Here is a 21,998-nt window from a genome sequence, read left to right as displayed (position 1 = left end):
CAGTACAGTACGGTAGTCCACGGCTGTAGCTACCTCTGTGTCGGCACTCGGCAGTCCGTCCATAATTGTATACCACCTACCCGTGGTTTTTTTTTCTTTCTTCTTTATACATACATACTACTACATCTCTTTATCAACCAGTCTATATTAGCAGCAGACACAGTACAGTACGGTAGTTCACGGCTGTAGCTACCTCTGTGTCGGCACTCGGCAGTCCGTCCATAATTGTATACCACCTACCCGAGGTTTTTTTTTCTTTCTTCTTTATACATACATACTACTACATCTCTTTATCAACCAGTCTATATTAGCAGCAGACACAGTACAGTACGGTAGTCCACGGCTGTAGCTACCTCTGTGTCGGCACTCGGCAGTCCGTCCATAATTGTATACCACCTACCCGTGGTTTTTTTTTCTTTCTTCTTTATACATACATACTACTACATCTCTTTATCAACCAGTCTATATTAGCAGCAGACACAGTACAGTACGGTAGTTCACGGCTGCAGCTACCTCTGTGTCGGCACTCGGCAGTCCGTCCATAATTGTATACCACCTACCCGTGTTTTTTTTTTCTTTCTTCTTTATACATACATACTACTACATCTCTTTATCAACCAGTCTATATTAGCAGCAGACACAGTACAGTACGGTAGTCCACGGCTGTAGCTACCTCTGTGTCGGCACTCGGCAGTCCGTCCATAATTGTATACCACCTACCCGTGTTTTTTTTTTCTTTCTTCTTTATACATACATACTACTACATCTCTTTATCAACCAGTCTATATTAGCAGCAGACACAGTACAGTACGGTAGTTCACGGCTGTAGCTACCTCTGTGTCGGCACTCGGCAGTCCGTCCATAATTGTATACCACCTACCCGTGGTTTTTTTTTCTTTCTTCTTTATACATACATACTACTACATCTCTTTATCAACCAGTCTATATTAGCAGCAGACACAGTACAGTACGGTAGTCCACGGCTGTAGCTACCTCTGTGTCGGCACTCGGCAGTCCGTCCATAATTGTATACTAGTATCCATCCATCTCCATTGTTTACCTGAGGTGCCTTTTAGTTGTGCCTATTAAAATATGGAGAACAAAAATGTTGAGGTTCCAAAATTAGGGAAAGATCAAGATCCACTTCCACCTCGTGCTGAAGCTGCTGCCACTAGTCATGGCCGAGACGATGAAATGCCAGCAACGTCGTCTGCCAAGGCCGATGCCCAATGTCATAGTACAGAGCATGTCAAATCCAAAACACCAAATATCAGTAAAAAAAGGACTCCAAAACCTAAAATAAAATTGTCGGAGGAGAAGCGTAAACTTGCCAATATGCCATTTACCACACGGAGTGGCAAGGAACGGCTGAGGCCCTGGCCTATGTTCATGGCTAGTGGTTCAGCTTCACATGAGGATGGAGGCACTCAGCCTCTCGCTAGAAAAATGAAAAGACTCAAGCTGGCAAAAGCAGTAGCACCGCAAAGAACTGTGCGTTCTTCGAAATCCCAAATCAACAAGGAGAGTCCAATTGTGTCGGTTGCGATGCCTGACCTTCCCAACACTGGACGTGAAGAGCATGCGCCTTCCACCATTTGCACGCCCCCTGCAAGTGCTGGAAGGAGCACCCGCAGTCCAGTTCCTGATAGTCAGATTGAAGATGTCAGTGTTGAAGTACACCAGGATGAGGAGGATATGGGTGTTGCTGGCGCTGGGGAGGAAATTGACCAGGAGGATTCTGATGGTGAGGTGGTTTGTTTAAGTCAGGCACCCGGGGAGACACCTGTTGTCCGTGGGAGGAATATGGCTGTTGACATGCCTGGTGAAAATACCAAAAAAATCAGCTCTTCGGTGTGGAGGTATTTCAACAGAAATGCGGACAACAGGTGTCAAGCCGTGTGTTCCCTTTGTCAAGCTGTAATAAGTAGGGGTAAGGACGTTAACCACCTCGGAACATCCTCCCTTATACGTCACCTGCAGCGCATTCATAATAAGTCAGTGACAAGTTCAAAAACTTTGGGTGACAGCGGAAGCAGTACACTGACCAGTAAATCCCTTCCTCTTGTAACCAAGCTCACGCAAACCACCCCACCAACTCCCTCAGTGTCAATTTCCTCCTTCCCCAGGAATGCCAATAGTCCTGCAGGCCATGTCACTGGCAATTCTGATGATTCCTCTCCTGCCTGGGATTCCTCCGATGCATCCTTGCGTGTAACGCCTACTGCTGCTGGCGCTGCTGTTGTTGCTGCTGGGAGTCGATGGTCATCCCAGAGGGGAAGTCGTAAGACCACTTTTACTACTTCCACCACGCAATTGACTGTCCAACAGTCCTTTGCGAGGAAGATGAAATATCACAGCAGTCATCCTACTGCAAAGCGGATAACTGAGGCCTTGGCATCCTGGGTGGTGAGAAACGTGGTTCCGGTATCCATCATTACTGCAGAGCCAACTAGAGACTTGTTGGAGGTACTGTGTCCCCGGTACCAAATACCATCTAGGTTCCATTTCTCTAGGCAGGCGATACCGAAAATGTACACAGACCTCAGAAAAAGAGTCACCAGTGTCCTAAAAAATGCAGCTGTACCCAATGTCCACTTAACCACGGACATGTGGACAAGTGGAGCAGGGCAGGGTCAGGACTATATGACTGTGACAGCCCACTGGGTAGATGTATGGACTCCCGCCGCAAGAACAGCAGCGGCGGCACCAGTAGCAGCATCTCGCAAACGCCAACTCTTTCCTAGGCAGGCTACGCTTTGTATCACCGCTTTCCAGAATACGCACACAGCTGAAAACCTCTTACGGCAACTGAGGAAGATCATCGCGGAATGGCTTACCCCAATTGGACTCTCCTGTGGATTTGTGGCATCGGACAACGCCAGCAATATTGTGTGTGCATTAAATATGGGCAAATTCCAGCACGTCCCATGTTTTGCACATACCTTGAATTTGGTGGTGCAGAATTATTTAAAAAACGACAGGGGCGTGCAAGAGATGCTGTCGGTGGCCAGAAGAATTGCGGGACACTTTCGGCGTACAGGCACCACGTACAGAAGACTGGAGCACCACCAAAAACTACTGAACCTGCCCTGCCATCATCTGAAGCAAGAAGTGGTAACGAGGTGGAATTCAACCCTCTATATGCTTCAGAGGTTGGAGGAGCAGCAAAAGGCCATTCAAGCCTATACAATTGAGCACGATATAGGAGGTGGAATGCACCTGTCTCAAGCGCAGTGGAGAATGATTTCAACGTTGTGCAAGGTTCTGCTGCCCTTTGAACTTGCCACACGTGAAGTCAGTTCAGACACTGCCAGCCTGAGTCAGGTCATTCCCCTCATCAGGCTTTTGCAGAAGAAGCTGGAGACATTGAAGGAGGAGCTAACACGGAGCGATTCCGCTAGGCATGTGGGACTTGTGGATGGAGCCCTTAATTCGCTTAACAAGGATTCACGGGTGGTCAATCTGTTGAAATCAGAGCACTACATTTTGGCCACCATGCTCGATCCTAGATTTAAAGCCTACCTTGGATCTCTCTTTCCAGCAGACACAAGTCTGCTGGGGTTGAAAGACCTGCTGGTGAGAAAATTGTCAAGTCAAGCGGAACGCGACCTGTCAACATCTCCTCCTTCACATTCTCCCGCAACTGGGGGTGCGAGGAAAAGGCTCAGAATTCCGAGCCCACCCGCTGGCGGTGATGCAGGGCAGTCTGGAGCGACTGCTGATGCTGACATCTGGTCCGGACTGAAGGACCTGACAACGATTACGGACATGTCGTCTACTGTCACTGCATATGATTCTCTCACCATTGAAAGAATGGTGGAGGATTATATGAGTGACCGCATCCAAGTAGGCACGTCACACAGTCCATACTTATACTGGCAGGAAAAAGAGGCAATTTGGAGGCCCTTGCACAAACTGGCTTTATTCTACCTAAGTTGCCCTCCCACAAGTGTGTACTCCGAAAGAGTGTTTAGTGCCGCCGCTCACCTTGTCAGCAATCGGCGTACGAGGTTACATCCAGAAAATGTGGAGAAGATGATGTTCATTAAAATGAATTATAATCAATTCCTCCGCGGAGACATTGACCAGCAGCAATTGCCTCCACAAAGTACACAGGGAGCTGAGATGGTGGATTCCAGTGGGGACGAATTGATAATCTGTGAGGAGGGGGATGTACACGGTGATATATCGGAGGATGATGATGAGGTGGACATCTTGCCTCTGTAGAGCCAGTTTGTGCAAGGAGAGATTAATTGCTTCTTTTTTGGGGGGGGTCCAAACCAACCCGTCATATCAGTCACAGTCGTGTGGCAGACCCTGTCACTGAAATGATGGGTTGGTTAAAGTGTGCATGTCCTGTTTTGTTTATACAACATAAGGGTGGGTGGGAGGGCCCAAGGACAATTCCATCTTGCACCTCTTTTTTCTTTTCTTTTTCTTTGCGTCATGTGCTGTTTGGGGAGGGTTTTTTGGAAGGGACATCCTGCGTGACACTGCAGTGCCACTCCTAAATGGGCCCGGTGTTTGTGTCGGCCACTAGGGTCGCTTATCTTACTCACACAGTCAGCTACCTCATTGCGCCTCTTTTTTTCTTTGCGTCATGTGCTGTTTGGGGAGGGTTTTTTGGAAGGGCCATCCTGCGTGACACTGCAGTGCCACTCCTAGATGGGCCCGGTGTTTGTGTCGGCCACTAGGGTCGCTAATCTTACTCACACAGCTACCTCATTGCGCCTCTTTTTTTCTTTGCGTCATGTGCTGTTTGGGGAGGGTTTTTTGGAAGGGACATCCTGCGTGACACTGCAGTGCCACTCCTAAATGGGCCCGGTGTTTGTGTCGGCCACTACGGTCGCTAATCTTACTCACACAGCTACTCATTGCGCCTCTTTTTTTCTTTGCGTCATGTGCTGTTTGGGGAGGGTTTTTTGGAAGGGACATCCTGCGTGACACTGCAGTGCCACTCCTAGATGGGCCCGGTGTTTGTGTCGGCCACTAGGGTCGCTAATCTTACTCACACAGCTACCTCATTGCGCCTCTTTTTTTCTTTGCGTCATGTGCTGTTTGGGGAGGGTTTTTTGGAAGGGACATCCTGCGTGACACTGCAGTGCCACTCCTAAATGGGCCCGGTGTTTGTGTCGGCCACTACGGTCGCTAATCTTACTCACACAGCTACCTCATTGCGCCTCTTTTTTTCTTTGCGTCATGTGCTGTTTGGGGAGGGTTTTTTGGAAGGGACATCCTACGTGACACTGCAGTGCCACTCCTAGATGGGCCCGGTGTTTGTGTCGGCCACTAGGGTCGCTAATCTTACTCACACAGCTACCTCATTGCGCCTCTTTTTTTCTTTGCGTCATGTGCTGTTTGGGGAGGGTTTTTTGGAAGGGACATCCTGCGTGACACTGCAGTGCCACTCCTAAATGGGCCCGGTGTTTGTGTCGGCCACTAGGGTCGCTAATCTTACTCACACAGCTACCTCATTGCGCCTCTTTTTTTCTTTGCGTCATGTGCTGTTTGGGGAGGGTTTTTTGGAAGGGACATCCTGCGTGACACTGCAGTGCCACTCCTAGATGGGCCAGGTGTTTGTGTCGGCCACTAGGGTCGCTTAGCTTAGTCATCCAGCGACCTCGGTGCAAATTTTAGGACTAAAAATAATATTGTGAGGTGTGAGGTATTCAGAATAGACTGAAAATGAGTGGAAATTATGGTTTTTGAGGTTAATAATAATATGGGATCAAAATGACCCCCAAATTCTATGATTTAAGCTGTTTTTTAGGTTTTTTTGAAAAAAACACCCGAATCCAAAACACACCCGAATCCGACAAAAAAAATTCGGTGAGGTTTTGCCAAAACGCGGTCGAACCCAAAACACGGCCGCGGAACCGAACCCAAAACCAAAACACAAAACCCGAAAAATTTCAGGCGCTCATCACTACTCTCTCCCCTATCCCCTAACCCTCCCTACCCGCTGCCTAATCCTAACCTAAGTGCCTAACCTCCCGTCCCCGCTGCCTAAACCTAACCATCCTGGCACGCAGCCTAGCCCTAACCATCGGAGGGGGTGCCTAACCCTAACCCCCCTCCCCACACCCTAACCCTCCCATGGTACAGCCTAACCCTAACCCTTCCTCTACAGCCTAAACCTAATAGTCCCCCCCCCCCCCCCGTGTGGCTTGGCTCTTCAGAAGTGCGGTGTCAGGACATTCCATATCCCGACGCCGGGATGTCTACCTATTAGGGATGCCGGTGTCAGCATTCTGAATATTGTTGGGATTCTGGCGTCGGTAATCTGACTGCCGGCATCCCAACAGGTGGAATCCTGACAGCATCCCGGTATTTAGCATGAGATGAGGGACCAAGAGGAGGAGGGGGTGGAGGGAGCCGTGAGGAGACCAGCGGGGACAGCCATGGGCAGACGGAGGAGAGCAGCGCTACAGTAGCGCTGCAGGAGGATGTCACACAGCCGCCCGACCTCACGGCAGTGTCCACCCGGCTCCAGGAAGCGTGACCTCACTTGCTGGAGCCAGGTGGAAGCTGCCGTGAGCGGCGCGGCTGTGTGACATCCTGCTGCAGCGCTCTGCTGTAGCGCTGATCTCCCATTTATGCCCGCGGCTGTCCCCCGTCTCCTCCTCTGGGTCCCACATCACAGTCTGACATTTTTTTATGTCGGACTGAGATGGTCGGAAACGGGGCCAAATCCTGTCTAATTTGGCCCCGTTTCACTCAAAAGTACGTGAATCGGCAGCTATACCGCCGATTCACATACTATTCGACAAGTCGAATTCCCAGACTTGTCGGAAAAAAAACAGCTGGGATTGAATAGGTCGAATCACAATTCGACCTTAAAAAGTCGAAAACTGCCGTCTTTTCAACAGACGGCAGTTTTCGACCCTAATTGAATATACCCCTAAGTATCACATAGAGTGTAACCACTCAGGGTTATAATACTACAAATGAGATACTATATTAACATGTTTGTGGATTAAACACCAGAAGTTTCAAGTATATAATATATTACAAATACTGGTCTTCTATATACAACTCACTGGTAGCATACACACAGGAATGTTATATATAAAAAGTTAAATAAGAGACATGACACGTGGTATAATTTTAAAATCTTTATTCACATTTCTATATATTTCTTTCACTTTTTTCTTTTCTAATATTTTTTACTTCGCTCAATCAGCTTACTATAGGCTAAAGATATAATAAATACAGAACAGATATAAATCATAGGCCATACAGGCTGTTGAACTGATTATCTTGTTGATACCTGTTTTTAAATTAATAAAATTAATTTTAACAGCAATTAAATTTAAGGGACGGAGTGCACCCAATTGAATCCAATTCCTTTTCCCCTTTCATAGTATATCCTATTACCATATGTGCCACTGACCTCCCTAGCCATGTGTGTTGTTAACCCCACTCCCCATGTGTGCCGCTGACCCCCCTTTCCATATGTGCCACTGACCTATGTCTGCATGTGTGCCACTGACTTACCTCCCCATGTGTTGCTCTGAACAACCCTCCCCTAGTGTGCCTCTAACCCCCTCCTCATCTTTTCTTCCTCACCGCCATCCCAACAGTCAGTGCCGTAACTAGGCATTTTAGATCTGTGTGCAAGAAACGGCATTGGCGCCCCCCCATGCAAGATAGGGGCAGTGCGCACCGTAGGCGCGTGAAAATTATATAGGGGCGTGGCTTCATGGGGAGGGGCGTGACCACAAAATAATACCAATTCATACTACGGTGCACAGTAGTCTCCATTATTCAAATTACGCTGCACAGTAGCGCCATTACACCAGGTAGAGCCCCTTTTACACATTACGGCAGACAGTCCCCCTTTTTCTACATTACAGCAGCCAGTCCCCCTTTTTACACATTACGGCAGACAGAGTCCCCTTTAAAAACATAGAAACATAGAATTTGACGGCAGATAAGAACCACTTGGCCCATCTAGTCTGCCCATTTTTTTATCCTTTAGGTAATCGCAACCCTTTTTGAACCTTAATTCTTTGCAAGGATATTCATATGCCTATCCCAAGCATGTTTAAATTGCTCTACAGTCTTAGCCTCTACCACCTCTGATGGGAGGCTATTCCACTTATCCACTACCCTTTCTGTGAAATAATTTTTCCTTAAATTTCCCCTGAACCTGCCTCCCTCCAGTTTCAGTGTATGTCCTCGAGATCTAATACTTCTCTTCCTTTGAAGAATGTTTCCCTCCTGAACTTTGTTAAAACCTTTGGTATATTTGAAAGTTTCTATCATGTCTCCCCTTTCACTTCTCTCCTCCATACTATACATGTTAAGATCTTTTAGCCTTTCCGGGTAAGTTTTGTGATGTAGGCCATGCACCATTTTAGTTGCCCTTCTTTGTACACTCTCTAATGTATTTATATCCTTCTGGAGATATGGTCTCCAGAACTGGACACAGTATTCCAGATGAGGCCGCACCAATGACCTATACAGTGGCATTATTACTTCTCTTTTCCTGCTACTGATTCCTCTCCCTATGCAACCAAGCATCTGACTTGCCTTTCTCGTTGCTTTGTTGTATTGCTTTCCTGCCTTTAAGTCACTTGAAATAGTGACTCCTAAATCCTTTTCCTCCTCAGTAGTGTCCCTTTTTACACATTATGGCAGACAGCGTCCCCCTTTTTACACATTAGGGCAGACAGAGTCCCCTTTCTACAGATTACGGCAGACAGAGTCCCCTTTTTATAGATTACGGCAGACAGCGCCTCCTTTTTACACATTACGGCAGACAGCGCCTCCATTTTACACATTACGGCAGACAGCGTCCCCTTTTTACACATTACGGCAGACAGCGTCCCCTTTTTACAGATTACGGCAGACAGCGCCTGCTTTATACACATTACGGCAGACAGCGTCCTCCTTTTTGCACATTACGGCAGACAGCATCCCCTTTTTACAAATTACGGCAGACAGCATCCCCTTTTTACACATTACGGCAGACAGCGCCTCCTTTTTACACATTACGGCAGACAGCGTCCCCTTTTTACACATTACGGCAGACAGCGTCTCCTTTTTACACATTACGGCAGACAGCGTCTCCTTTTTACAGATTATGGCAGACAGCGCCTCCTTTTTACACATTACGGCAGACAGCATCCCCTTTTTACAAATTACGGCAGACAGCGTCCCCTTTTTACACATTACGGCAGACAGCGTCCCCTTTTTACACATTACGGCAGACAGCGTCCCCCTTTTTACACATTACAGCAGACAGCGTCCCCTTTTTACACATTACGGCAGACAGCGCCTCCTTTTTACACATTACGGCAGACAGCGTCCCCTTTTTAAACATTACAGCAGACAGCGTCCCCTTATTACACATTACAGCAGACAGCGTCCCCTTTTTACACATTATGCACACTGTCTCACCTCCTGGCCGATTGCGCCCCCCACTGGCAGGCACACCCCCGGCTCCCATCAACCAGGAAGGGTGAGTAACTGAGGATCGATCATCGCCCCCTTAGCTTCCCCCAGAGCTCCTCCGTGCCCCCCTGCCGCAAAAACTTTAAAGGCAGCACGGCCGCAGCCGCGATACTCACCGAGCAGCTTCTGCCAGTGCCAGTGAGTCACACTCTTCTCCCTCCATTCAGCCACGGTGCACGGTGACCTCTCCTCTCTGGTCTCTCCCGGTATCTGTGTTGCCGCTGCGGTGCTCGTCGGCGGCGGGTCACATGAAGGAGAGGAGGAAGGGGCTGACCTGTGGGCGTGAGCTGGCACGGGTACCAGCGGCAGCTGTCCAATCAGCGTGCGCTGATAGCACGCTGACAGCCTACTGGGGCCGGGCCGGCTCAGACATGGAAAAAAAAAAAACAAACACAGCGCACATACCCAGTTACGGCTCTGCCAACAGTGGCCCTCATTCCGAGTTGTTCGCTCGCTAGCTGCTTTTAGCAGCATTGCACACGCTAAGCCGCCGCCTACTTGGAGTGAATCTTAGTTTTGCAGAATTTGCGAACGAAAGATTTGCATAATTGCGAATAGAAATTTATTTGCAGTCTCTGAGTAGCTCGGGACTTACTCTGCCACTGCGATCAGTTCAGTCAGTTTCGTTCCTGGTTTGACGTCACAAACACACCCAGCGTTCGCCCAGACACTCCCCCGTTTCTCCAGCCACTCCCGCGTTTTTCCCAGAAACGGCAGCGTTTTTCCGAACACACCCATAAAACGGCCAGTTTCCGCCCAGAAACACCCACTTCCTGTCAATCACACTCCGATCACCAGAATGATGAAAAATCCTCGTTATGCCGTGAGTAAAATACCTAACTTTTGAGTAAAATAACTAACCGCATGCGCTCTGCGAACCTTGCGCATGCGCAGTAAGCGACTAATCGCAATATAGCAAAACTCGGCAACGAGCGAACAACTCGGAATGAGGGCCTGTGCCTTTTCCCCCTAACTGAGATTAGTGGCTGATGATCAATAGTAGCATGGACAAACAGTGACAAGACTGTGTTCAGTGCCACATACAGATTTTTTTTTTCTATAAACATTTGAGGCCCAAAAAGTTTTAGTTAAACCCTTTTTTGGAACTCTGGTGAAAATAATTCCTGGGGTTCTCCTGCTTAGCCTTGATCTTTGAGAAGGATGTTTCTATATCCCCACAGTCTGTGGGACACCATGTTCAGTTTCTCTGTGATACTGACTGGGAGTAGTAACTAGCAACTTACAGCATTGCCAGTCAGTCATGAACCCTTTGGTGCATGAAAACCTAAAAATTTAATAATAATTATAATAATAATAATAATAATACTTATAACGGCCCCAACCCTGATATTATCTCTTGCGAGACTCCTATGACCAAACATTTCCTCCAACGTCCATGTTGTTCTTTGGTGGAGAAATGAATTACAAGGTACACTACAAGTATGTCCTAACAGCAAAGGCTAACACAAGCATTCTAGAAGGGGGTTTCTGAATGTTTGAATGAGGCATGGCCAGCCAATTCTGTGTGTGTGGCGAGCACATAATAATAAGCCTTGGACCAACTCTAGCCCATACTATTCTCTTTCATCAACTTTTTTACTGCCTGTGGATTGATACTCATGCTTTACTGCATTGCAGAGCAGCAAATATTGTTGACATACATTAGCCCCCAACTGGCCTTGTTGTTGAGATATTCCATCACTGCGGGGCTAAGTTTAAACAATACTGTCCCTCATTAATTATATCCTAAGCCAGGGGTGTAACTAGACATTTGTAGGCCCCATAGCCAGATTTTGAAAGGGCCCCCCCATCGCTCCGCGAGAGCAGTGGAAGAGTAGGGTTATGCTGCAAGTGGTGGAACAGTTAGGGTTAGGCTGTGTGTGTGTGGGGGGGTAATGGTTAGGGTAAGGGGAGGGGCAGGGCAAGGTTCTTTAGCTTACTTGAATTTGTGCTCTCCTGCTTGTCTCCCCAAGTATGCTATGCCTCTGCACCATAGGTCCCAGTATAATCTCACAGCCCTCACCCAGTGACCGGTCACACCGAACCAGCACACGACAGCAGGTGACAGGCAACTATGTTAAGAAGGGCATTATGGCTTATTTCCCCAATGTGGAGTCAGATGTTACACAGGGAAACTAGGATTCTCAGATGCCACTGAACTACAAGTCCCAGCCAGCCTTTGTACTGGAGATAGGCAGTGTATCAGTGTGTTAATACTGCTGGGAGTGGGCACAGAGCCTCACACACACATTACTGGACGCCCCTACTTTGGCTATTTCGGCTCCCATGAAGCCTACCATCATGTTTGCTTGATTGCCTCCCGCCCCCAAGGGGCGTGGCTTCAAGCAGGGTTTTATTTGTGCACCTGTCACTTATTTAGCCCACCTAATATATCAGGATGCAGTCAAGATCCAGCCGGGTGGGATCCCGGCGGTTGAAATACCGACACCGGGATCCCAACCAGCAGAATCACGACATATTCTCCCTCTGTGGGTGTCCACGACACCCATAGAGGGAGAATAAATTAGTGTGCCAAGCATAGCGAGGCACCGTGCCTGCAAGGGGCTGGGTTGCGCTCGCCCCCCCTGTCGGGATTGTGGCGCTCGGGATCCCGGTGTCGGTATTCTGACCACCGGGATCCCGTCCGGCGGGATCTCGTACTGATTCCAATATATCATATACTAATTACCAGCTCATCAGAATGATGGAACAACATAACAGTAATGTCAGCAGCGGCAGCTGTGCACTCCCGAATGGGATATGCTCTGTCGGGCGCCATCTAGTGGCTGCCGGTGTGCAAAACACTTGTATTCCCCCTATAGAGGTGAGGAGCAGTGTAATATATTGTCTTTTCTCTCTGTGATGATATTATGTTTCTCTTTAACTGCTTTTCTCTTTATCTTTGTAAGACTGTCTGCACTTAATAAAAGGAGATTGTATTAAAGCAACTGGACTGGTGCTGCATGTATTGATTCTTATATACAGTACTACAGCATACCTCCCAACATTATAAAGAGCAGAAGCAGCGTGTGTGCCCAAAAAGGGGGCATGGCCTATATAAAAGGGGGCATGGCTTCACTGGAATGCTGCAATCACGAGCCACGCCTCTGTGGCAATGCCCACAGGCTCTCTTTCTCCCTTAATTAGACGCAGTGTGCACAGTATCTATTCACTGCTGAGTGACAGGGGGCCTAAATGCCCCCCCACCACCACCGCTGGACACTGCGGCCCACAGGTAGGCCAGTGGGACAGTCCCAAAAAATGGGAAAATCCCGCTAAAATCAGGACAGTTGGGAGGTATACTATAGACGTACATCTCCTACTATTACTATCATGTATACGACTTCTCCATGGAATAATTGACATCACTCAAACTGTTCCATAGTGATTCAGGTTTTACTGTAATCACAGGGTTGTGGTGACGCTGTCCTCCTCAGCTGGCAATAGGGCACAGGTCTATATGTAAGGCTAAATCTGCCCATGGAGAAGGCTGTACATATATACAAATATACACGTATCTGCCACCCAGAACATCTGTTACTATTAATAATGTAATAGTAATCAGTTACACCATATGTAGGTTGTTAGTAACAACCTCCTGTAAACAACAACTACGGCAAGCAATGCTGTCGATATGATGAAAACTGACAGCGCTCCGTTCCAAATTCTCATATCTGTGCAAGAAAGACAGACATTTGGTCAATAACAGCATTATATTTACAGCCATGTTACCAGAGCCGGCCCCAGCCCATTTGATACCCTAGGCAAGATTTTGACTGGATCCCCCTAGCACCGCTGCTAGTTCTGCATCTAACCCAGCAAACCTCAGACAATGGTTTGTGCCCCTGTGAGCCAGTCCAACCCTGCATAATGCCACACAGTAATGCACCTTACACATATGGCCCTCATTAGTAATGCCCATAATACACATAATTCCACATAGTAATGCACCTTACACATATGCCCCTCACTAGTAATGCCCATAATACACATAATTCCACACAGTAATGCACCTTACACATATGCCCCACATTAGTAATGCCCATAATACACATAATGCCACACAGTAATGTGTCACGCTCGGCGTAGGTTGGGGTTCCGACAACCGAGTTTTGGCTGAAGAGACAGCTACCTGTGAGGAGAGTAAACCAGGTGGCTGAATGTAATTCCTCCTCATGGGGTGGAAGCTAAACTAAGTGTTAACGTTGGCCGGAGGATGTAAAGAAAAGGAGGACTTCGTAGGAAGATAACTGCAGTTTTAATGAATAATCAGGCTGTACACGAATATTGGAGAAATTGAAGAAACTGGAAGAATTAGAGTCTATGCTTATATGACTTGAAGAGTGAAGCTGAAGAACTCCGGTAAAGAAGGACTGAAGACTGTGTTTTATGATTAAAAGACGAGGCTGAAGTACTTGGACTTTGAAGAAATGAAGACGTGGTTTGTGATTGAAAGTCGAGGCTGAAGAACTTGGACTTTGAAGAAATAAAGACTGTTGTTTGTGATTGAAAGTCGAGGCTGAAGAACTTGGACTTTGAAGAAATGAAGACTGTGGTTTGTGATTGAAAGACGAGGCTGAAGAACTTGGACTTTGAAGAAATGAAGACGTCTGCGGGAACCGCCGTTAGCACCTGGAGCTCCTCTACGACGGGGGACCCCGTGAGCGCTTCCAAGAGTGACAACGGACTTAGACAGCAGGACTGCAGCAACGTTTAGGTAACCGATGGATGAGAGCAACCAGGATCAGGGAACCAGAAGTAACCTGGGAGCACAGAGCTGGAGAACCTTTCACAAGGAGGTAACCTGAAGCACTGGCACTCTCCCTCTGAGCCAGCCCCCTTTTGTAAGGGGAGAACACGCAGGATTGGCTGGACACAGATTGGGAACTTCATTGGTAATGCTCTGGTCTCCAACATGGCTGCCCCCAGCACAGGAGAAATACTTAGCTGTTAGCACACAGCTTTAGCCAGCTTCTGTCTCTGACACACTATACTGTGTCACCACCAGAGTACCTTACCGCAGCGATCTCCGCCGCAGCACCCGGCTCTCCAGACCCTCGGCCCTTGGCAGCCGCACATCCGTCCAGGAGGACCCGCCGCCAGCAGTTCCCTGCCGCCGTAGCCGCACCAACCAGCGGGACGGTATCCCGCGGAAGCACCCACCGGAGGTAAGGCTCCAGAGCCTGACATAATGCACCTTACACATATGCCCCACATTAATAATGCACAGAATACACATAATGCCACACAGTAATGCACCTTACACATATGCTCCTCACTAGTAATGCCCATAATACACATAATTCCACACAGTAATGCACCTTACACATATGCCCCTCACTAGTAATGCCCATAATACACATAATTCCACACAGTAATGCACCTTACACATATGCCTCACATTAGTAATGCTAGTTGCTTTTTTTTATAAAACATACTTTTGCTTGTTAGCAGTCAGTGCATCCGCCCCTGCAGGCATATGTATATACAGCAACTGTCAGCCTAAGAAGAAACCAAGCAGATCGCAATATCCCTGAGGAGTGCCGAATACACATTACATATATATATATATATATATATATATGTATATGTATATGTATATATATAAAAACAGGGGGGGTGGGGGCGCCAGCGACCAACAGTGTCAAATGGATTTAAAATAAGTATGAAGAAGTGGCAAGATACGTTCAGATAAAAAGATAAAATTACATTTATTTATAAAAAAGGGGGTTAAGATCTCAAAAGCATGGGATATTATTAAAATAATAATATATTATAATAATAAAATATCAAGATAAGGCTAAAAAGTATAAAAAGTACAAAACATGTAAATACAGAGCAATAATCTAATAAAATAAGAGAATGGTGCTTATCTTAAAAATGGAGGGTCAGTTAGAGGTACATCCAACGCGTTTCGTCCGTCAAACTTCATCAAGGGGGCACTGCAGCGGGCACAAGAACCCTACGTCCAAAGGAAGCATCCTGGGAAGCGGCAGTATCGAAGGCATAGAACCTTATGAACGTGTTCACAGATGACCACGTAGTCGCCTTGCACAATTGTTCAAGGGTCGCACCACGGCGGGCCGCCCAAGAAGGTCCCATAGGGGGCACTGCAGCGGGCACAAGAACCCTACGTCCAAAGGAAGCATCCTGGGAAGCGGCAGTATCGAAGGCATAGAACCTTATGAACGTGTTCACAGATGACCACGTAGTCGCCTTGCACAATTGTTCAAGGGTCGCACCACGGCGGGCCGCCCAAGAAGGTCCCATAGACTGAGTAGAATGGCGCGTAATGTGAGAAGGAGCCGAGAGGCCAGCCCTCACATAAGCATGTGCAATCACCATTCTAATCCATCTGGCCAAAGTTTGCTTGTGAGAAGGCCAGCCCCGTTTGTGAAATCCAAACAGCACAAAGAGAGAATCAGATTTCCTAACAGAAACTGTTCTCTTCACATAGATACGGAGAGCCCGTACCATATCCAAAGACCTCTCTTTGGAAGACAGATCAGGAGAAACAAGTGCCGGAACTACAATCTCCTGGTTAAGGTGGAACGAAGAAACCACCTTAGGTAAGTATCCGGGACGAGTCCTAAGAACCGCCCGATCACGGTGAAATATCAGATATGGGGAACTACAGGACAAGGCACCCAAATCCGACACTCTTCTAGCTGAGGCAATAGCCAGCAGAAACACCACCTTAAGGGAAAGCCACTTAAGATCAGCTGAACCAAGAGGTTCAAACGGAGACTCTTGTAACGCCTCCAAAACTGCCAAGTCCCAAGGACCCACAGGCGGGACATATGAAGGTTGGATACGCAACACACCCTGAGTAAAGGTATGCACATCAGGTAAGGTCGCAATTTTTCTCTGAAACCACACCGACAAGGCAGATATTTGAACCTCGAGGGAGGCCAGACGCAGGCCTAAGTCCAGGCGCTGCTGAAGAAAAGCCAACAACTTGGCTATACTAAACTTGGAAGCGTCATAATCGTTAGATGCGCACCAAACAAAGTAAGAATGCCAGACCCTATAGTAAATCCGAGCCGAAGCCGGTTTCCGGGCCCGCAACATAGTTGGAATGAATATTGCCGATATGGCCGGTAGATGGCGTTCCGCCCAATGTAGAATCCGTGAGACTTCCTTCATTGCCAAACGGCTTCGAGTACCGCCTTGATGATTTATGTAAGCCACTGTGGCGGCATTGTCCGACTGTACTTGAACAGGATGGTTCTGAATTAAATGCTGGGCCAGGTTCAACGCATTGAAGACTGCCTGCAATTCCAGAATGTTGATCGAGAGGAGGGATTCCTCCTTGGTCCACCGACCCTGAGGGGAGTGTTGCTCCAGCACCGCACCCCAACCTCTTAGACTGGCATCTGTCGTCAACAGGACCCAGTTGGATATCCAGAATGGACGGCCCCTGCACTATTGTCGGTCCTGGAGCCACCAGAGCAGCGACAGACGGACCTCCGGAGTCAATGAGATCATGTGAGACCTGATCCGGTGAGGCAGGCCGTCCCACTTGGCTAGAATCAGTTTCTGGAGGGGGCGAGAATGGAATTGAGCATACTCCACCATGTCGAATGCTGATACCATGCGGCCCAGCACCTGCATCGCCGAATGTATCGACACTTGCGGACGAGAAAGGAAGCAACGAATCCTGTCCTGAAGCTTCAGGACTTTCTCCTGAGACAAGAACAACCGCTGGTTGTGAGTGTCCAATAGCGCTCCCAGGTGCACCATGCTCTGAGCAGTTACCAGGGAGGATTTCTTCCAGTTGATGAGCCACCCGTAGGGCTTGTAGAAACCGGACAGTCATATCCAGATGATGCAGGAGAATTTCTGGGGAATTTGCCAGGATTAACAAGTCGTCCAGATACGGCAGTATCCTGACCCCTTGACGGCGGAGTACCACCGTCATCACCGCCATGACTTTGGTGAAGACTCGCGGAGCCGTAGTTAAACCAAAAGGTAACGCCCAAAACTGGTAATGGAGGTTGCCAAACCTGAGGTATTGCTGATGCGACTCTGCTATAGGAATATGCAGGTAAGCATCCTGTATGTCCAGAGAGACCATGTAGTCCCCAGGTTCCAAGGCCAGAACTATAGAGCGAAGGGTTTCCATACGGAACTTGGAAACCTTCACAAATTTGTTCAATGCCTTGAGGTTGAGAATGGGCCGGGAGGACCCATTCGGTTTCGGGACTAGAAACAGCGGAGAATAGTACCCCCGGCCCCTCTGCGCAAGAGGCACCTGTACAGGCACCTGTCCTGTATCCAGGAGGGTCTGTACCACTGAATGTAGAGTGTTTGCCTTTGTCTGGTCCAATGGGACGTCTGTTCGACAAAATCGATGAGGGGGTCGGTTTTTGAAGGCTATGGCGTAACCTCGAGTGACGACTTCCCGTACCCAGGCATCTGAAGTGGTCTTCAACCATTCCTGGGAATACCCTAGAAGCCGGCCCCGCACCCTGGGATCCCCCAGGGGGAGGCCCGCCCCATCATGTGGCAGGCTTATCGGTCTTGGAAGCTGGCTGACGGGCCGCCCAGGCTCTTTTGGGCTTTGGAAGTGCGGGCCTGCTTGTTGTACGCCTGACCTTTTGCTTTACCTGAAGGATGAAAGGGGCGAAAGGAAGTACCTTTAGCCTTCGACACAGAAGGAGCGGTACTTGGCAGACAGGCAGTTTTGGCAGTAGCCAAGTCAGCCACAATCTTATTTAAGTCCTCCCCAAACAGAATATCTCCCTTGAAAGGGAGTACCTCCAGGGTTTTTCTAGAGTGCAGATCCACAGACCAGGATCTCAGCCACAATATCCGGGGAGCCAGGACTGACGTAGTAGAGGCCTTGGTTGCTAGGATACCGGCATCAGAAGCCGCCTGTTTAATATAGCGAGAAGCTGTGACAATATATGACAAGCATTGTCTAGCATGGTCAGAAGAGATTTCAGCTTCTCACTCCAAGGCCCATGCTTCAATAACCTCTGCAGCCCATGTTGCTGCAATAGTGGCCCTTTGTGCAGCACCCGTGAGGGTGTAAATCGCTTTCAGTCAACCCTCCACACATTTATCCGTAGGCTCTTTTAGACATGTGACGGTAGTGACAGGTAGAGCTGAGGAAACCACCATCCTAGCCACATGTGAGTCTACTGGAGGAGGCGTTTCCCAGTTCTTAGACAGCTCTGGTGCGAGGGGATAGCGAGCCAGCATCTTCTTTTCAGGCACAAACTTCGTACCCGGGTTTTCCCAGGGTTCCTGACGTATATCCACTAGGTGGTCAGAGTGAGGTAAAACTTGTTTAACCACCTTCTGACGCTTGAACCTATCTGGTTTCTTAGGAGGGACGGATGGCTCGGGATCATCCGTAATCTGCAGAATCAACTTAATAGCCTCCAAAAGATCAGGAACATCCACATGTGAACTACCCTCCCCATCAGCCGTATCCGAGTCAGAACCTGTGGGGTCAGTGTAAGTGCCGTCTTCATCAGACGAGGTGTCAGTGACAGCAGTGGATTGTGAGAAGAAAAGAGCTTGCTTAGAGGACCCCTTGGGCTTAGGCGAGCGATGGTCAGACTTTTTAGTAGTCAGGGACTGGTTCAACTTCCTCAATTGAGCAGATAAATCGTCCGCCCACGGCGGGTTAGCTGCAGGGACCACATACGGCTGTACCGGCATAGGGGGTCCCATAGGGGGTGTTAGTTTATTAACTAGCGTATGTAGAAGCGTGGAAAAAGCGGCCCATGGTGGGTCATTATGTACCCCCATTGCCACAGTCCCACTGGGGGGCAAGGAGCCCCCAGAACCAGAGCCCCCAGCTGCTATATTTTACTCATAGGGGTCTGTGGCTTCAGCAACACCTGTAGTGTGTTCAGCCCCAGAACCGTTACCCTCAGAAGCAGACATGATATAACTTGCAGTATCAGGTAACACAGTACAATTGGCAGCAGCACAATACCTCTTACCCAAACCCCTGCGCAGTGTAGTCAGCACTAGCAGAGATAAAGGAGAGATATGGTGACTAAATCACAGAGAAAAATACGTATTAAAGTATATCTTTGTGTAAATCCTATATCAATATAAAACCTGACGCACCAAGCCCCCTCAGGTTATAGAATACAGGGATAGCAAGTTGAGTGAAAGACACGAAATGGACACCACTCAGCTATCTATTGCACACACAGATAATCACAGTTTGTACAATGCAGAGATTATTACTAACAATAATACTGCACTGGACTAGCTTATATATACAGCTATGTAGTCAATAGATATAACACTGCACAGTAAGAACTGGATGTATATCACAGGGTAATTGTACTAGAAAACCCTGACTAAATGCACTCTTTCTTAACTAGCACTGTCTAAAAAGGAAGGTAGAATACTTAAGTGTCATGTAAAGTCACAGCACTGACAACCAGGCGGCTTTACACAGGAGGATTTGCCCAAGCAGTCCCAGGAACAGTGAAGCTGAGAGATAATGGCGCCCAGACACTGACAGGGAGTGAGGGAGAGACAGATATGCAGCTCCAGGGCGGGAACATTTGCGGGAAATGGCGCCCTGGGGCTGGGGGAGGGGCTTCAGGTCTAAGCCTTATACCCTGCTGGCAAAACCACCGGGTACTGTGGGCTACTGAAAATGGTTTAGAGAGAAAACCTGATCTGCACCCATGCCCTGGTGATCTAGTGGGATCGCCTGTACTGCCACAGTGTCCACCACCAGCGCGCGCGGCCCGCCTCCCACTGACCGCGCCGGATCACGATAAAGACCGGGTCCCGCAAGCGGGACCCACTCACCACCTCCCGAAGCGCGGCCACGCGATCCCGGAGAGCCCCCGTCGTGTGTGCCTGACTGTGAAGAAAACCGGAGCCTCCTGCTGTAGTTACCCAGCAACCAGGGCTCGGGAGTGTACAGCGCCGCTGGGGAGAGCTGGAGCTGCAGCAGTGAATGTCTTCTGACATTTACCACCGCTGCTGCCCTTATAGTCTTCACTTTTTTCTTCAAAAAAAGCTCTTCTTAGGGCTGCCTGGAGCAACCCCTCTGTTATGTGCCTGCTTACTGCAACATCAACTACAAAACTGAGCTCCTGTGCAGGGAGGCGGGGTTATAGAGGAGGCGGCGCTGTGCATTCTGGGAACAGTCAAAGCTTTGAGCCTGTAGGTGCCTCGGATCAAGATCCTACTCTACACCCCAATGTCTATCCTTGTGGAGCCCAGTGTACCCCGCAGCAGAAAAATTAATGAATAAGTGCCTTACTGGTTTTAAATAAAAATAGTGCTGGCCTTGTCCGCCCAGTAGATGCTAGAATCAAGTTGGAGAAAGGACCTCTCATGTCAGGGGGAGGAGCCATGACACAAGAGGGAGGAGCTAGGCCAGCGGGATAGTTCTACTATCCATGCCACCAACTGCTACCTTTAGTAACCCGGTAGCGAGCGAAGCCGAGTCAGAAGCGTGGCAAGCGAAGCGAGCCCGCGAGGGTACATTTTGGGTACCCTGTTTGGGAATGGCTCCTCCCCCTGGTGACATGGCTCCTCCCCCTGGTGACGTCAGAGATCCCTTCTCCAACTTGGTTTTGGAACTAACCTTGTCCGCCCCAGTAATGCTGCTGCTGCTTTGCGGTGCAGGGTAGAAGGTGGCTCAGAGCTCCGACAGTGGTGGCGCAGTGCCCGGAGTCTAACTGACTTCGCAAAGGACCATGGGAGGAGGAGCTGCTGCTGCCGGGCATGTGCAGCTGCCCTCCTCCCAGAGCGGCAGCCATTTTTGTTAGGGACAGCCGATGTTGCTGGAAGTCCCAGACTGCCCCTCGGCAGCGACGGCACCACAAAGCCATACCCGTCCACTCTCTATACCCACTCCGGCACTACCGCAAATGGCTCTGCTCAGATATGCAAGAGCAGAGCCACCGCCGAACAATGGGTGCCCCCCATGGAACCCCAATGTACCTGAGCCAGCCCCTAGGTGAAGGCAGATGCCCTAGGCAATTGCCTAGACTGCCTATAGCTAGGGCCGGCTCTGCATGTTACACTTATGAATTCATTATTTAAAACATTAATAGAACATAGAGCTGCGCCCTTACCATGAGAAGCATTGCTAGTATTAGTAAGGATAATTAAAAAAACAGCATGGCAGTACATAGTCTATATGCAGTCCCTGTACTAGAGAGCCTGGGCCAGCTACAGATATGACCACATATGCCTATCCTGAATCCCCAGTTACAGCGCCACAGACTTTGCTATCAGGTCTATAATTAGTGAGCTGCAAATACCAACATGCTGCCAAGCCAGGCGTTGTAATTGGGAGACCCCACCTTATCCATTCCAATGCTGGGCAAAGTAATGATTCAGCTTGCGCCAGTGAGCTGGAGAACCCAACAAGCTGCTACTGGCGCTATGCGGTGAGCCTGAACCACAATAATGAGGCATAGCAGGGTCATACTTACTGTGTAACAATGTCCAATCTCAAGACTGTTCCACCTTCTCCTCAGTATAAGATACGTCATATGGAGAAGCTGGCAAGGAGGGAAAGACAGTCGCAGCAGAATGAT

General features: G+C 48.7%; 1 long non-coding RNA gene across 1 annotated transcript in view; it reads right to left on the bottom strand.

Annotated features, from left to right (window-relative positions):
- The window catches only part of LOC134947833 (uncharacterized), a 55,623-nt gene extending 33,625 nt beyond the window's left edge, over positions 1-21,998 (bottom strand). Inside the window, exon 1 of the long non-coding RNA XR_010182806.1 lies at positions 21,894-21,998. This is a non-coding gene — a long non-coding RNA (uncharacterized LOC134947833). The remainder of the gene's footprint in view (positions 1-21,893) is intronic.

The sequence above is a fragment of the Pseudophryne corroboree genome, chromosome 8 (assembly GCF_028390025.1).
Source record: "Pseudophryne corroboree isolate aPseCor3 chromosome 8, aPseCor3.hap2, whole genome shotgun sequence".
NCBI classification, from domain to species: domain Eukaryota; kingdom Metazoa; phylum Chordata; class Amphibia; order Anura; family Myobatrachidae; genus Pseudophryne; species Pseudophryne corroboree.
This window is presented reverse-complemented; position numbering and strand designations above follow the sequence as displayed.